The sequence below is a fragment of the Thunnus thynnus genome, chromosome 1, assembly GCF_963924715.1.
Source record: "Thunnus thynnus chromosome 1, fThuThy2.1, whole genome shotgun sequence".
Taxonomy (NCBI): domain Eukaryota; kingdom Metazoa; phylum Chordata; class Actinopteri; order Scombriformes; family Scombridae; genus Thunnus; species Thunnus thynnus.
Window position 1 is genome coordinate 3,182,419 of NC_089517.1, and position 17,630 is coordinate 3,200,048.

A 17,630-nucleotide genomic window follows, 5' to 3' on the forward strand; every position below is an offset into this window, starting at 1 on the left:
GCTCTCTCTCTCTTTCTCATGAGATTTAGGATTTGAGGAAGAGAGGTCGACTGTTGTCCCTTAGAAGATTTTCCCACCTTACATTCACACACTCACAACACAGTTGTTTTTTCTACTCTTTTATAAATCAAACACCAGGTAACCAACCTAATGTGTCTCTTTACATGTGATGTCATACTGATTATAGTCAAGTTTTGTCTGTATATTCTCACATTGAATGAACTGACACAACAGATTTCTCTTTATTAGGAACAAGACTGAAAATATTGTTCAGAAGACTTTCATCTGAAATCTGCAGTCAGTCTCTGTACTTGTGTTCAATGTTTTGCAAAATTTGTGTGTTATTAAAAAAATGAAGACAATGCATTTCTTCATTATTGCTTTGACAGTTTTGGATCACAGTTGGCAGAAATGCCTCAAATCTCTAAAATCTCTAAAAACTCTACACATGTCTTTCAAAAATAAGCAACTGAAAAAAGCTTTTTGTAAAAACAAAACAAGACTTTAAAGTTGCTTTTGACTTCCTGTTATGTGTTCCAGCCTCAGGGTCAGAGTGAAGAGTTATACTATATTACATATAGCTAAAACATTTTAAAGATTTATATGATACTGTTGGTTATTTATCAGAGGGAGGGGGGTGGCTGTAAACTATGGTGGCTCAAACCGCAGGATGAGCTTTTCAAGCGAGTGTTTGGTTGTGGAAACCAATGTCCATTTTGTAAAGTTCCCTGTGAAGCTGGAGGCAAAGATCACAAACAGCATCATGCAGCTGTTCATCGACCACAAGGTCTTGGTGGATACAGTTATGTAGTGACTCAGAAGCTGGATGCAACACTGTGTACAACTGCTGTGCAAAGTGAAGCTACATTCAGAAACACAGTCACTAAAGGGGAGTTTCATCCTTACAAAGACTACACCAAGTACTATCCAGACTGGCGCATTCCTACAGATCCCAGCATAGAGGCATCTGACTACTGGAAGTTTGTACTGGTAAAATACAATGAGAAATTTGCTCAATATTACGAGGCGAAGCAAGCTGATGTTCCAGAGGCCTGGAGGGGAATCACAAAGGAACAAGCACTGAAGGGGTTAAAAGATGCCTTCAACATAAAGTGAACAACATACAAATGTCTTTAAAGAAACTAAGACCCAGGAACATTCACCGGATCAGATCAGTCACATTCAATGAGTTAAATTCAAAATCAATACCATTCAAAAAATTATCAGCTTGGCTGAACCATTATAAGTCTTCAGTCTAATTCAGTGTAATGAAAAACTTTCCAAATATATTTGTTTTGTTTTTCATGTTTTAATTTTAATGTTTGTTGTTTTTTTATGTAACTGACTTTGTGGTTCAAACTCAAATTCAGACTAAAGCAGCTGCTGACAGTGAATACTGTGGCATCCTTTGGTCTGGTGAACATGATGAATGACAAATGATGAGTTGAACAAGTTGTTGAGAAGTTGAAAAGCTAGAAATAGTTATAGTTATCAACTTTTTCAGTACTGCTTATTTTACTTTTTTGTTTTGTGTTTTTAATTTTTGAGGATTACAGACATTTTGTTTTCTTCTCTCATGATTAATGACTGGTGTTCATGATAATGATGTTGACAATGAAAATGACAAAGAAAATGATGTACAACAAAGATCCTGTAAAAAAAAAAAAAATGTTTTGTTATGTTTTTATCTTTATTTTTTGGTCTGTGATCATTACAAATGTTTTGTTTTTCATTTTTTCAAGTTTTTATTATTATTATTATTACTGTTATTCTTTTCTTTGTTCATATTGATATAAGACTATGTCAACAGTAACCAGTGTGCAAGATAATGATGACGATGATGATGAAGATGTCAGCATGGTTCATTCAGTGTTTGCAGTTGGCTTTCTAATGGTTACTACCAGTCAATGAATAACAAATATTGATACAACTGACTTTTGGCGCCTTTCTGAAGCTGAACATGAAACAAACAGGCAGAAAGCACAGAAACAATTACTCAGACTTTTAAATATTTATCATATTTTTTCTTGTTTATTTTATTCTTTTAAATAAAAATGTAATGATGATGATGATGATGATGATGAAGACCTATGTAGTTCAAAGGTCATATATTGAGATGCTGTTTTGTAACACGTTTTGCTACTTTTAACATTTTTTATAATTTAATTCTTTAACATTTCTTTCAAAACATACAATGAAAATAGTTATTAATGTTTTCTCGGAGAGTAAAATAAATAAATTGTCATCAGTTGAAATGTTTGCATGTTGATGCAAATTACTTTGTGATTCATGTACAAATACTGAGACGTCCTTTCATGTGTTGTTGATGTTTAACTTTTTCTGAGATATTATGTGTTGAACAAGTCAAGTTATCTTTTAAAAACATATTTTTTGATTTTTGCATTTTACTTTTTAATGAGTAGAACATTTTCTCCCTCAGTCACTTTGTAACACAACTATGTACATGACATGAGCTAAATATAATGATGCTGATGCTGTTGTTGATGATGATGATGATGATGATGATTAAGAACAAAGGCCATGTGAAACAGATGTTTTCTAACATGTCATCACTATTCTTTAATATTTTTACAGTTTCATTTCTAATAGGAACATGTAAAACATTTGATCTTTTGATGTGTGTTTGATAAAAGTCAGTGAATAAGAGCCTTTATGTTGTTGTAACTGACCTTTTAGCTCATGTTTAAATATTGTCTAAACAAGCACACTGTGGGAATAATGTGGCATCTTCTGCTCTGTTGATCATGTTCAACTTCTGACACAATGAATTAAACAAGATACAAACAAGTTTTGCTTTATCACTGTGTTTTTTTTCTTCATTTTTACAGGTTGACATACAGTATAGTTATGTGTATAATGATAAGTGATGGTGATAATATACTGTATGCACAAAGATCATGTGGCTAAATATCTTTATCTCCAACATTTGACACCAAACTACAACTTGAGATTAATATTGACAATTTCAAATTTGATAAGTTCACAAATATTGGGTATAAAGTTTTCTTCTACAAATGTGTGACTTTAGTTTTATGTTTTTAAAGCTGTAATCAAAGCTGCTGCACTACTGACAACAATGGTGTCACTCTTTACCAGCTGTCAGTAGCTCCTTTATTTCCATTGTGCATTGCATTATGGGACAACAGTGTCTATCAACAGCAGTTATCAATTATTAATCAACACTACAGACTCAGAACATGTTTAGATTTAAATAGTATAAAATTAGGACACATTGTTATAAAATATGATTCACAGAGTGGTTTACAGGTATTTGGAGGATTATTCTCTATTTTTGGTTTTATCTTCACAGTTTTTGAGATATCTGTCTCTGAGTTTTCTGCCACCATCCCAATACAATGGAGGTGCATTAAAAAGTGACATTTAAAAGACTTCAACAGTATCACGTCTTTCTAAAAACAATGTCCCCACTTACCCCTGGACAATCCACAGGACAAATTCTCAACAATTCTGAGTGGAAAGACTTTCTACTAAACTAATCTGATATCTTTTTACAGTATGTTCTGTGGATTATCCACAGTAACAGTCACACTTTCTAGAAAACACACTGCTGTTGATTTTAATTTAATGTAACTTTTCAGTGCTGTGAGAACCACAAATGAAACTCCATTGAACTGGTGTGGTGACAGACATCTCAAACACTGGACAAATAAAACCAAAACTATCTCCATGACTACACATATCACAAGAGGTTAATCACAAAATGTTTGTCTGCAGTTTTGGATGAACTTGTCCTTTAACAAATAGAACCACTAGACACCAGTAGATGCTGTTAATTTGGAACTGGAGTAAGTTCTTCATGAAATCTGAAGAGGATTAAAGTCTATCTGTTGTATGAATACACAGTGAAACACTGAATCACAGTTCAAAGAGCAAATACTGAGAACAAGAGAGAAGTAGTGAAGTAGTGATAAGTTCAGTCTTCTACCACTTGAGGGCACAAGAGTCGAGTCCACCTTGTGTGGAGTCTACACTCTATTGCAGCTTTCTAAATGGAAAATTAAGAGTGTCTGAAATCAGAAACTGCACAGTCTTATTCATATATTAATAACTCCTGTCTGTGTTTGATCCAACAAGATGAAAACATGACAAATAATCTGAGGGACAGTTTAACTGACTCCTTCACCTCTCTGCCTGTCAGTCTCTGTCACTTATTGACTAACTTGTTCAATATCAACCAGGTGTGTAGACAGTAATGGGTCTGAGCAGCACTGACCCACCAACATTATCATATTACTTACACTTTTATATCAAATGTGATTTTAATGATTTTGGATTGACTGTTTTTATTTGATTTTATTGTGTCTCAGTGTGATCAGATGTGTTTTATTATGATTATGTTGAGGTCTTATTGGGTATCTATTGTTTTTATTGTGGATTCTTTGGTGCTTTTATGTCTGGAGCACTGGACCAAATGAATTTCTCCATGTGGGACAATAAAGTTGATCTGAATCTGAATCTGAATCACTCACCGACCCTCACAGCCAAGTCTGATCAATATACATTTTGTAACAATAAATATAAAAAAATATGTAAGGAAATAAATTAATATAAATTTTATTTATTGTTGATTTGACGTGTGTGTTGAATTAGTCGTCTGATTAAAACAGAACTGTTGAAATAAGTTGTAGGAAGTCTCTGGAATGTAATTGGTTCCTCTGGTTCTGACATGCAGACCTTCCTGAGCTGCCTTCAGCCAGCTCTCTGGCTTTTCAGGTGATGTAACATTAACGCTACAACAATGACTAAACAACGTTTTTAGTGTGTTATTTGAAAAAAATGTTGAGGAAGAAGAAACTCCATCACCTCCATCATGGACTGTTGGATGAGATGAAAGAAGACATTTGTGGGCGTCAACTTGGACTTTTTTCAACATTTTTCACCATTTTCTAACATTTTATGGACAAAACAACTAAATGATTAATCAAGAAAATAATTAACAGATTAATCAATAATGAAACAATGCATTAGTTGCAGCCCTAAAATAAACAAATATTTACCAATTAACTATTTGCAACAGGCTGTAAGTAAAGCCATTGTAAGTACAAACAACTTGTGTGTTTAAAAAAATCAACATATATATAAAATTTCAATAGTATATAATTTAATTCTGCATGTCAGAGTCTCTCCAGTCAGTCCTGTCTCATCACATTGTTTTATACAGTGTCTATAACAGTGCTGCATGTTGCATATATTGTGCTGGATTACACATACAGTCATTATGCCTCCATATCTCCAATGAAAACATGTGATCTTCTCTTTGACTTTTTAACTATACATCCTGTTAACTTGTTCACTCTTTCAGGTGAGAAAAATACTGCTGTCTACAATTTACACACCTGCTAAAACTAATGCAGATAATTCAACAGTCCTGCAATAAATCCACCTTTATGACTGTTATAATGTTGAGTTTTTGTGTTTCAAATATTCTTTTCTTCTCCATTTAGAACAATGAGGTAGACAAAAATGTAGAAACCCCTCTAAAGACAATACAAGTCAACATCAGCACTAATGCAGTCTCAACATGACCATAAAGACGAATCATCACCTCTCTAAACAGTTTCAACAAAAACTCAACATTATAACCTTCATCAGAGGAGCAATTACTTTTTTATTTTACCCAGGTGGATGTAATAAACTGGCAACTGATATTTTTAGTAGCACCACCATAAATGAGTCCATGCAGTGGGACACATGCAACACAGACAGAGAAATAAATGATGCAGTTCTGCTCAATGAACAGGAGTCATGAGGGGAACTTCATCCTTATGTTGTAGAAATAAAAACAGTTTTGTGAATGTCACAATCATCATCATCATCATCATCATCATCATCATCATCATCATCATCATCATCATCATCAGGCTTAAAGAGATTTTCAAAACACCAGCAGTAAATATGAATTCCACACATGAAACGTAAGTAATGTTTAATATACTGCTTTACATTTAAAATCAAAAGCCACTGTATAAATTAGCCAAAAGACAATAAAATAAAACATAATTAAGTGTTTATGTGTCTATTATTTGTTCTTTTTTGTTTGCAGTGTAATAGTAAATATTCAGAATCCTTTATTTTAACTAACTAACTCCAACTGATTCAGTTCTCTTAAGTTTGAATGTGAACACAGTTAACAGTTAAAACTGAGAGGTGGAGACTTTGATGTAAAGTTCATTTCATTGCTGCACATTTTGCATGTCAGACGCTGCCATCCAGTGGTTCCACTGCAGAACAACATTCATGTTAAGCACAGTGACATCTGCTGCTGGGGAGCAGGAAGGCCGTCATCTCTCCTCACTTCTTTCTGTCTTTGTATGTTTTTTGCATCAGAGTTTGCAGAGTTGTTCATCATCAGCACCAACACATATACTCTCTCTCTCTCCAGCTCTCTCTCTCTTTCTCATGAGATTTAGGATTTGAGGAAGAGAGGTCGACTGTTGTCCCTTAGAAGATTTTCCCACCTTACATTCACACACTCACAACACAGTTGTTTTTTCTACTCTTTTATAAATCAAACACCAGGTAACCAACCTAATGTGTCTCTTTACATGTGATGTCATACTGATTATAGTCAAGTTTTGTCTGTATATTCTCACATTGAATGAACTGACACAACAGATTTCTCTTTATTAGGAACAAGACTGAAAATATTGTTCAGAAGACTTTCATCTGAAATCTGCAGTCAGTCTCTGTACTTGTGTTCAATGTTTTGCAAAATTTGTGTGTTATTAAAAAAATGAAGACAATGCATTTCTTCATTATTGCTTTGACAGTTTTGGATCACAGTTGGCAGAAATGCCTCAAATCTCTAAAATCTCTAAAAACTCTACACATGTCTTTCAAAAATAAGCAACTGAAAAAAGCTTTTTGTAAAAACAAAACAAGACTTTAAAGTTGCTTTTGACTTCCTGTTATGTGTTCCAGCCTCAGGGTCAGAGTGAAGAGTTATACTATATTACATATAGCTAAAACATTTTAAAGATTTATATGATACTGTTGGTTATTTATCAGAGGGAGGGGGGTGGCTGTAAACTACTGTAAAGTAGTTTCAAATGTTTGCTCGTCCTGCACTCAAAGACGTTTACAAAAATTCACCCAATCAAATGTGAAGAGGGGCTAACCACACCGGACATATAAAACCACGCTTCACTGTTTGTGGGTCTAATAGCTAACAGAACAATATGGAGAGAGATCGGAAGAGATGTATGTAAGTTGGATATCAGTGGGCAAAAACTTTGTTTTCATTTCCAAAACAATGTGGCTGAGGTCTAATTCATTCATCTCTCCCTCGTCCTCCTGATCTAACAACAGGTGAGGAAGTGTGTGTGGAGCCGATCAATTCAATTCAATTCAATTCAGTTCAGTTCAATTCAATTCAATTCAATTCAATTCAATGGGCTTTATTTGATGAAAGTTTCAAGAGCAATGTTGCCAACACATCAAAGTACAATTTGTCCAAATATTTTGACATTTCAAAATAACAGTAATATGAACATTAACACAACATTAAGTTTGATATGTATACATTTTATATATACAGTACATGCTATGCATGTATTTGTGTGTGTGTGTTTGTGTGTGTGTGTGTGTGAGGGTGCATGTAACATATGCCTCTTGCATGTTACATTAAATACATCAGTTGAAAATCTTGTAATATAGAATATAATTTTGTCAGAAATTTTACCTTTATTTAATAGTTGTAAGGTGTACATATTTGTATTATTTTCATATTTCTTTGCTGTATATTTCATTTAAATTTCATATTTAATACTTGGCTACACAGTATCCAAGGTAATGATGCAGCTATAAAGCATCACCGTGGGAACAAGTCAGACCGGGCTTGTATCCTCCAGGTGAGTGTGTGACTGTTAATGGAAACCTGTAAATATTAATTTATAGCTGATCTGAGAGAGAATTAATTACTAATTATAACTATATTGACATTCAGAGTGATTATCTATGTGAACCGATTCATCTGTATCAATAGTGTCAATACTCCTCCGATAGCAGAACTCTGATTTGCTTTTTGGCTCCATGAAGTCTATCTTTGTGAGGATGTGACTTTTAGACCCATGTACGTATGTGTGTGTGTGTGTGCATTTGTTTGTTTGTGTGTGTGTTTATCTAAGTGTCTAAGCCTAACCGCTTTTTTAGCAATCCAATCAAATGCAAAGGATTTGATTGGATTGCTTGTACACCACCCAAATATTAAATTTCACTGGGACTGTAAGATCAAACTTAGTGGTTAAATTTACTGTTGAAGAGCTGGGGAGGCGCCATCGTCAACATGGATAACTGCGAGGGATCGGGCGAATGAATTCTCCAGTGACTTTTATGCGGACGAAGGAGTGTTGTTTTGTAAAGTGTGTCAGCACTCAGTGGTCTACCTGAGGAGGCAGACCATGCTGGAGCATCTGAAGTCCCTAAGGCATAAAAACAGAAAAGCAAGTTGTTAACTAGCTTTCTAACATTTGAAATTCTTCTCAAAATGTTACCAATTTACCAATTCAAATAGCAATGTTTATGAGCTGCCCTAGCTAACAGCTAGCTAATATTCTCATCAAGATGATACTTATAATCCTCTACCAATAGAGCAAAGCTAGCTAGCTGAAATCAGGCTAGCATTTGGGTACTGGCAGTTTTGGAAACCTCTATAAATCATTGCCTTATGGGGTAGTGTGTGGATAAAGTTTTGTGGCCTTTTTGGAAAGATATTAGAATGCCTTCATATAAAAATTACTAGAGAAGGTAATGGACAAGTTTCTTTGTCTCTGTATCCCTGTGTGTGTGTGTGTGTGTGTGTGTGTGTGTGTGTCCAGAACAGACAAGGAGTCTGACTAGCCAATAGCCATTATCAGATTCCATTTCCACCCAGTAAAAGCCTAGAATTGGCCAATCACAGTCAGGTTTGTCAATTTCATGCCCTCCCCCTGTTGCCACAACAGCCAATGACTCAGCAGTTACAGGACGAAAATAGAATCTGCTAATAGCAACAATGACTCAGCAGTCATTCAGAAATGGAATCTGCTGTATTGGTGCTTTTACTTAAGTAAAGGATCTGAATACTTCTTCCATCAATGCTCCATTTCCAGTCCAGTGTCCATTTCCACTGGTAACAACTCTAGTTATGATGGTGACAGTGGGAAAGGGAGAATGAATCAGAATAGACTTTTCAGATAGCAAAACTCAGATTTGCGCTTCGGCTCTGTGATGTCTGTCTCTGTGAGGATTTGACTTTTAGACCTGTGTGTGTGTGTGTGTGTGTGTGTCAGGATGACAACAGTGTGGATTTTACACATTCAATACTTACATGTCAACCTCATTGAATTGTTCCATGTAGGCCATGGCTGTGTTTGAAATCACGTACTGACATACTGCCTGCTACATACTCAATCAGTATATAGCCTACTGCATACTGCCTACTTAATGATCAATTAAGTCTGCCTACTTAATGATCAATTAAGTATGCCATTACAAGCAGACTGTTCACACTGAAGTATACTCAGGCAAGACAGTCCAAGTATCCCAGAATGCATTTCACACCAACTGGCAGTGATGGCAGAGATTTTAAACCAGGCTAAAAGCTTTTGTAATTTTCACTCTAGAACTCTTAATATGTCACTTTATTAAGTTTTAATATTTTTTAGATGAGAAAGTAACCATATAGATTCCCAATATGTGGTCAGTTTATCCAAATAATGCCGCATACTCAGAAATTCTTGCTAATCTAGTATACGTAGAGGCATTTTTTGAGTACACAAAATCTACATACTGTGCAGTTAGAATGCACTACACACTCAATTTGACATATTTAGTATGGATAGTATGTCAGTATGCAGTTCCAAACATAGCCTATGTGTTTTTACTGACATTTGTGGGAAACATTGTTAAACTGTGTAGATTAGATCATTGAAAAAATAAAAAATTGCAAAATAAATGTTTTTCAAGTAAATATATGTTATGTATGGTATGTAAAATGTATTTTCAATGTACAGTGAATATCTGTCTTTTTCCTTTACTTTCAGTACAATCTAGGAATCAAACTTTGGGTTCTTGCCTCTCTAAAACCCCATCTACAGCTGAGAGGAAGGAGTTTCTTCTGGACTTTATTGAGGCAGATATTCCCCTGGAGAAATCTCCCAAGCTGGCTCCTTTTTCGCAAAAATACTGCAAGCAAGGAGGATCTATTCCAGCTCCATCTCATCTCCGATATGACTACCTGCCGGGCTGTTCCCTCAGTATGTGGAGGACATCCAGCGTGCAGTGAAGGGAAAAGCTGTCTGTGTTATACTGGATGAGACAACAGATGTCTGTGATCGCTGTGTCCTTGCCATTCTTCTGCAGTCTGTGGACAGACTTCCTCTAGCTACAGATCGTGTTCTCCTTGAGAGAGTTAACTTCTCCACTGTGTCTCAGGCAGTCATCGCTTGCCTTTACACTTACAACATCAACTTCAGCGATGTCTGGACTTTTGTCACAGATTCAACAAGCTACATGAAGAAAGCCTTCAACACAGTTCTTCAAGGCCTCTTTCCCAACGCCAAACATCACATGCCTGGCACATCTGCTCAACTTGGTGCTCGAGGTCTTTCCTGACACCTTTGAGGACCTTAATCGAGTGTGTAGCCTTGTGAAGAGGGTGTTTTGTAAGGCCCCCCAGCGTTGCCTGGAGCTGCAGGCCTACATGCAGGCTCTAGGCTTGGCTCCTGTCATGCCAGTGTTTGCTGTCCTGACTAGATGGGGCTCCTGGATTGATGCTGTGCGATTCCTGAAGGAGAACCTTGACATTTTATATGACTTTATATCCACCTTACCACTGTCTTCCAAGGTTGTTCGGGACCTAATAGCACTCCTAGCGGAAAAAAAATACACGTGTTAAAAGCCCAGGCTATCTTCATTGTTGAACACACCACTGAGATCTTGGCCACCCTCACCAAACTGCAAGACACATTCAGACTGTCCTCTGCCATCATCCATGGAGAGTTGGATGACCTGTATATGTTGTTTGAGTACAGAAGCACTGCAGGTGCTGAAGACTGGCGTCCTGAGACTAGAGAGCAGCTAGGGTGCTGGAAGAAGGGGAGAAGGTTGCCTGCTCTCAGCTTTTCCAGCGGACCATGGCTGAATGTTCTGCAAAGCTGCAGGCTGTGATGGAAAGGCATCCCTGCATGGAGCTTTTCAAATCCCTTCCAGTGTTTGAGCCAGCAAAGGTGACTGGGCTTAGAAAGAACATGGATGATTATGTTCAGGCCATACCTGCCCTAATCCAACTGTCAGCTGAGGAATGGCACCACTACATTCACATGGACAAGAGTGACACTGTGGAGATCAGTCCTGTGCAGTGTTGGGCCTCCAGGGAGGACACTCTAGCCTTGATAGCAGTTTTGTTCCTCCACCTCCACCTCCCTACTACCTCAGTGGATGTAGAGAGACTTTTCCCCTACTACACGATGCTGCTGACACAGAACAGAAGGAGCCTGACTGAAAACAACATTATGATGATGCTGATTGCATGCAGACCCCAAGACTAATCTCCACCACGAGTCAAAACCCGTTAACTCAGTCATATCACTCACTGAGTCATTTGTTCTGTTACTGTACTGTTGATTTGTTCACTGACTTGACAAAATTAATTTTGTAGGACAATTTGCACTTGGATATGTGGATATTATGAGTATCCAAAGAGTTTTAAATTTTACGCAGATGCATTATTTTAGAGTATCTAAGAAAGTTTTCTGTGCCGTTTTTAAAGGTTCTCAAAAGATATTTGGTGAAGCTGAGGTCAAGCACCTTACCAGTTATTTATTTATGTATTTGTCTGATTATGTGTTGAAGTGTTAATTGTTGGGAGTTGATTAATTAATTATATTATATAAATTCATTTTTGCTCTCTCTGCTCCACATTGAACATTTAGTGGCCATGTTTCCTGCATTTTATGCTGGTCGACTTTTCCAACAAATGTTCACATTTTGTTTTGAACTGTTTGTGATGAAATAAAATCTGAAATTCAAAGGTTCTACCAAAATCTACTAAATATTTCTTTCAGCCTGCTTGAGGTAATATTAGGTTGTTTAATGCATTGTGTATGCTTATTTTTGCTCAAAAACAGTCTTTCTTATCTTAAATGAATATTGTCTATCACATGACAAGCAAAAAACATTCTGCTAAATTCTGTAGATTTTCATTCTGCATCACCGCTGAAAACTGTAAAAAAAAAAAAGTTTGGGTTTAGATATGAGTCACTAACAACAGTCTTTCTGGAGGCAATTCTGAACTGATGCCTGAAGCAGGGCAACCAGATCCATGTAGGTAAAGTATGAACATAAATCTGAAGGTAGAAAACATGAATAATGGAAGGCATCTCTACAGTGGCTTATATTAATTAGTCAATTAAATTTTGTTTAGTAACTTAAAAAGTCATTCATGTCTAAACAGCGCTTTATTTTAAAATTTTGAATAAATCCAGGTGGAATTTTCTTTGATTTGTGTTGTAGTCTTCTGCAAAATAAATTTTTTTTTTTTTAAAAAAGGCTGAAGACTTCTGTTTGCTGATGTTTTTTATTAAATCAAATTTGAGGCTTTTGATTAATATCTTAGACTGCACTATAATTTTTATTCTCCTGTTTGTCCGGACTTATTCTATTTAAACTTATTTTTGTTTTCTATTTAACACTTTCATTTCTATTTAATGTTTTTATATTGCCTTATGTTGCTTTTACATTTAGTCCAGATGCCTTTGTCGGGGCTGAGAGGAGCATGTTTGATTATTAGCAATAATTAATAATCATCAAAGGTAGTTATTAATTATTAAATCAATAAAATTGTGAATACAAATTAATAACGGGGCACCACCCAGAAACCAGGACCAATGGAGAAGGTTTGAATCCGAGCTCTGACTCTCTCAACCAGCCTCTTATCACAACAAGTAAACACAATAATCACAACAGACTTCTCTTTAAATGTAAAATAGAATTTATTAACCTCAGGAAGAATAAATGCAATTAACAAATGCTTTAGTGATCAATTACTGTACAACTAGCGCTACCTGAGCAAAACATACATAAAACAACAGCTGTACACGGTTAAACACACATGCAGGTGAATGCATGTGTGTGGGTTTTTGTGTATGTGAGTGAGTGTGTGTGTGGGTGACAAGATGGCGGACGTGATCTGGGATGAGGACGTCACGCGAGAGACAAGATGGTGTACGTGACTATAGGAGGAAGTCATGTCATGGGAGAATCAAATGGCGGATGTGACCACAGTGTTTTGTATTCTATCAACATTTTAACATTTCCAGAATACATGTCATATCAACATTTCTAAAGTGACTTATTCACATGAGATCTATATGACCCGACTTTCTTATGAGGAGAAAGAGGGGTCGGTGGATGGTTAGGAAGTTTGTTGGCAGAAAGTTGAAAATCAGCAGAGAGCACGTTTCAAGACCACCTCAAAACCGATACCTGCTGCCCGTTTCAACTGACAAAACTAGGTGTTTTTAGTGAGATGTCGGGACATTTGCAGCCGTTTTTATTTATTTCGTTTTTTTATTTTAAACCAAAGCATGATCTTTCCCTAACCCTAACCAAGTGGTTTTTGTGTCTAATCTAACCAGACCTTTACCACTGTGTTGTCACATCATAAAACATCATTGTTCAACAGATAATGGCCAACATTGAAACGAAGACATTCAATGTATCTGTGGTTTTGCAGAAACGTACAATGCCAACGTTTTGTTCTGGTGATTGGGTTGGGAAAGACAATGGGTGTATCTGTGTGTAGCAGTGGTGTACTCTCTCTCTTGCTTTGTGTTAAGGACAATACGCACACTGTCACTTTTCGGCTCTGATCTAAATTTATTCTGGCCTGGTGACAAACACAGTGGCATTCTCCACAGCCAACTCTCACAGCAGAAGCTGCAGAAAATATACATTGACACAAAACAAAATTAATTACTCGCTGCTGCTGCCAGCTGCACCACGAGCATTAGCTACGAGCTAACATTGAGCTAGCAAGATCGCTGATAACTGGCTCAATAAGTTGTTATAAATTACACCCACCTAACATCATCACCAAAAACTTGTTGTAGTTACTGGGGATGTCCAGAGGGCCCAGTATTAGTATTTGTATTTGTATCTGTATTTGTTGAGGCAGCAAAATTATTTGTATTTGTATTCGAATATAAGTGGGAAGAGGCTTAAAAATCATGTTTTTGTTTTTATTACGCATTTAATTTTAGAAAATTAAAGTGTTACAATAAGTGTTCATGAATAAACTACCTTATGAAGGAGGTCCCCACACCGAGTATTGAACTGGAGTCTCCCAGATCATAGACGACTGCGCTGACTACTGATCTAAAACTTTACTCATCGCCTCATTGCAGACAGACCTCTACCTATTTATACACCCATAACACAGAGACAGCACAGCGTGTAACATGTAGGGAGGAACTTCAAAGGCGATTATTGCTTTGCACTTTTCATTTATTTTCTATTTTTTACAACCTAACTTTGGGGAAAGGAGACGTGGAACAATGAGTTATGGAGAGTCCCTTGGGAGCACTTTGCGTGTGTCAGTAGTTCAGCTTTATCTCTGGGGAACACCCCCATCTCTGGGAGTGATGTCCAAATAAGGAAATGTGCGTCATGTAGCAGGTGGATGTGACTCCCTTCGTTGAGACCTGCTGATAGATGTAACAGGGAGCAGAGGAGAGAGACTGAGATAGCGATCTAATCAACCTGTGCGCTGGTATTTGACATGTCTTTTTTTTCTCCCTGAAAACAAATGATTTTTAAAATATTTGTATGAAACAAATATTTGTAAAAACATCCACTCTTTGTGCTTTGCCAAATAACGTATTTGTATTTGGGCACACCGCTAGTAGTTACTGGAGGTTTATGTCAACATATAAGGCAAATAAAACAAAATGTAACCCTGAATTTATTTTACCTTGATACTTTAAATTCCTTAATTTTATGGAGAAACTGAGATGATTGTGATTCTCATGGTCTCTACATGGTTTTCCTAAATTTTCTTAATTCTGCAACACAGCAGGGAAAACAAATTTGTCCACTAAGATGGCTTTAAGTTTTATCAGGTGATTTACTGTAAATGGACGTTCTGTTTCCAAGAAACCAGATGATCATTATGTGCAAACCAAAAGTGAAAGTAGCTTCACAACAGAATAAAAGGGCTGTGATGCAGGACCACCTTGGCACATGCAGGGAGATGCTGACTCCATCCACAGGACAGATAGACGCCTTAACAACTGAAGACTGCATGACTGAAACCAACTCCTGGATAGAAGAATGTATTTTTAACATGGGAGAATCTCTTCTACAAAGGTGGGTTATACTTTTATTTTGTCAGTGTTTTTTCTGTTATGTGCCTGAAAAACAAGTTGAACAATGCACAGCTATTTGTACAATAGATTATTAATCATCATTAATGTGATATGGAGGGCTCTTCCTGTTCAACCTTGGCATGTTGTGACAACCTCAGCCTAGCATTTGCTGAATCATGCACAGAGAAAATGTTTTTCTGAAACTGTTTTCAGTATTTTTATTGACAAACCTGATTTTACTTTGGTTCACTATTATCGATCCCAATTCTTTCTCAGATGATCAGATATTGATTTTTTTCCTTCTCTCTATTTTCTTTTTTAGACAGAACAGTCTAGATCCAAATAAAACACACTTAAAGAAGGCTTTTTAGGTTTAGGGTTAGCTTCAAGCTTCAAAAACAATGACAAACAACAGCAATGACAACATCATATTACAATGAAAAAGACAGTAAATGTAGAAAACAACTAAGCAATATGGATTGATTGTGGGAAAAGGGAAGGGGGGGGGGGGGGTGAGTGAATGAAAGTGAGAAAAGAAGAGAGAGAGAGAGGAGGGGAGAAAGGGAGGGGGAGAAAGAAAAAGTGAGAGCGTCAATAATTATTATAATAATAATGATAATAATAACAATACAACAATATAATGTAATAATGATAATAGTCTTGTTTGATAGTATACTGTGGCGGCGGTAGTGGCAGAGGCAGCCACAATAATAATACAAAATGGGTTAAATAATTAGATATTTATATTAATTTATATCAATTTATATCTATTTGAGTTTATATCAATTAAATTAAATTAATATGGATATGGGGGGTGGAGCCAAACACACAGAGCCCAAGGAGGGGAGGACACCATCACATCACAGCCACAGCCCAGGGACCAGACCAGCTGTGACCAGCTAAGGGGTATTCCTCCTGTAGTATTTGTTTGTTTGTTTGCTTGTCTGTTTTGGAGACGGTCCAAACCTAGTCCAGCTGGACCACTCTCAGACCCTTTGGGAGAGAGTTTGTCCAGTGGAAGGTGACCATAGATTTTTTTTTACTATAAGAGGGGTAGGGGTGGAGGTACCACAGCCAGCTACCTCCGGAGGGCAAGGAGTCGGGAGAGGCGGGCGCCCCCCCCCCGCCCCACGCCCCGCATGGCTCCACCCCCCACCGCCCTGCAAATATGACGTAATAATAATAATAATAATAATAATAATAATAATAATAATAATAATAATAATAATAATAATAATAATTATTATTATTATTATTATTATTATTATTATAACATCAACAGCAACAACAATAATAATAGTGTAATTACAGACACATCTGTAATAAAAACATGGAACTATTAACATTTTGAGAATTAGCTGTTTTCAGCCGCTAGATTGGTGAAATCAAAGGAGAATTCTTTTGGCCATGAGTTTGTTAATGTTAATGACCTCGTTATGGTCAGTTGTGATGTTCCTCTCAATGAACAACAGAAGATCTGAGAACCTTCTTTCTCCACATCTGTTTCTAAACTGGGTTTTGATCACCTTCAGATTGGAGAATGATCACTGGACTGATGCAGTTGTTGCTGGCAGCTCAGACTGTACTGACCCAAAGGCAATGGAACAATCTAAAGGGGGTGTGACTGAGCAAACTACTGAGTAGTACTGTACCAAAATCAACTGAATGGAATAATGTCAGCCAGTTAATGGCCAGTTTGCTTGATCATAAGGGCGTCTTAAAGAGCACAGTACCTCATGTTCTTCAGTGGAAAGGAACTTCACAATGTTTTTCTCATATATAGTACACCCTATACGGCACATTCACCATTTTAATTGTTCATTAAAAGGGCACTCATCATGGCATCATGTTTTCTCACACTTGGTGGCACCCTACAGGGGACTAAATACCTTTTTTTCAGTGAAAGGGCACCCAGTTCTGCACTTGAGTATGTTAGACTTATGGGAACTAGAAGGGCACCCGTACAGAAGCTCCAGCTCACCCCTATTATAATGGCAACTTATAGGACACTGCATTACATCTTGTGGCTGTTCTTTACAGGGCACTTAATTCCAGATTGTCACACAGAGAGACACTCTATAGGGCACTTAATCCTGATTTACCCTTTGGTATGTTTCCTCCTTTGCGTGGGCACCTTAGGGGGCATTTTATATGGTTTGCTTTACAGTAGGATCATCTTAGAGGGCACTTTTGTGATACTTTGTTGTCCTCAGGGGCACTGGGGTGGGTTGGTGGTGGGGGTCG

At 36.8% G+C, this 17,630-nt stretch overlaps 1 long non-coding RNA gene across 1 annotated transcript in view; it reads left to right on the forward strand.

Moving 5' to 3' along the window:
- Window positions 1–664: 664 nt before the first annotated feature.
- Window positions 665–17,630, forward strand: part of LOC137187642 (uncharacterized) — a 30,780-nt gene continuing 13,814 nt past the window's right edge. Inside the window, exon 1 of the long non-coding RNA XR_010929252.1 lies at window positions 665–1,455. This is a non-coding gene — a long non-coding RNA (uncharacterized lncRNA). The remainder of the gene's footprint in view (window positions 1,456–17,630) is intronic.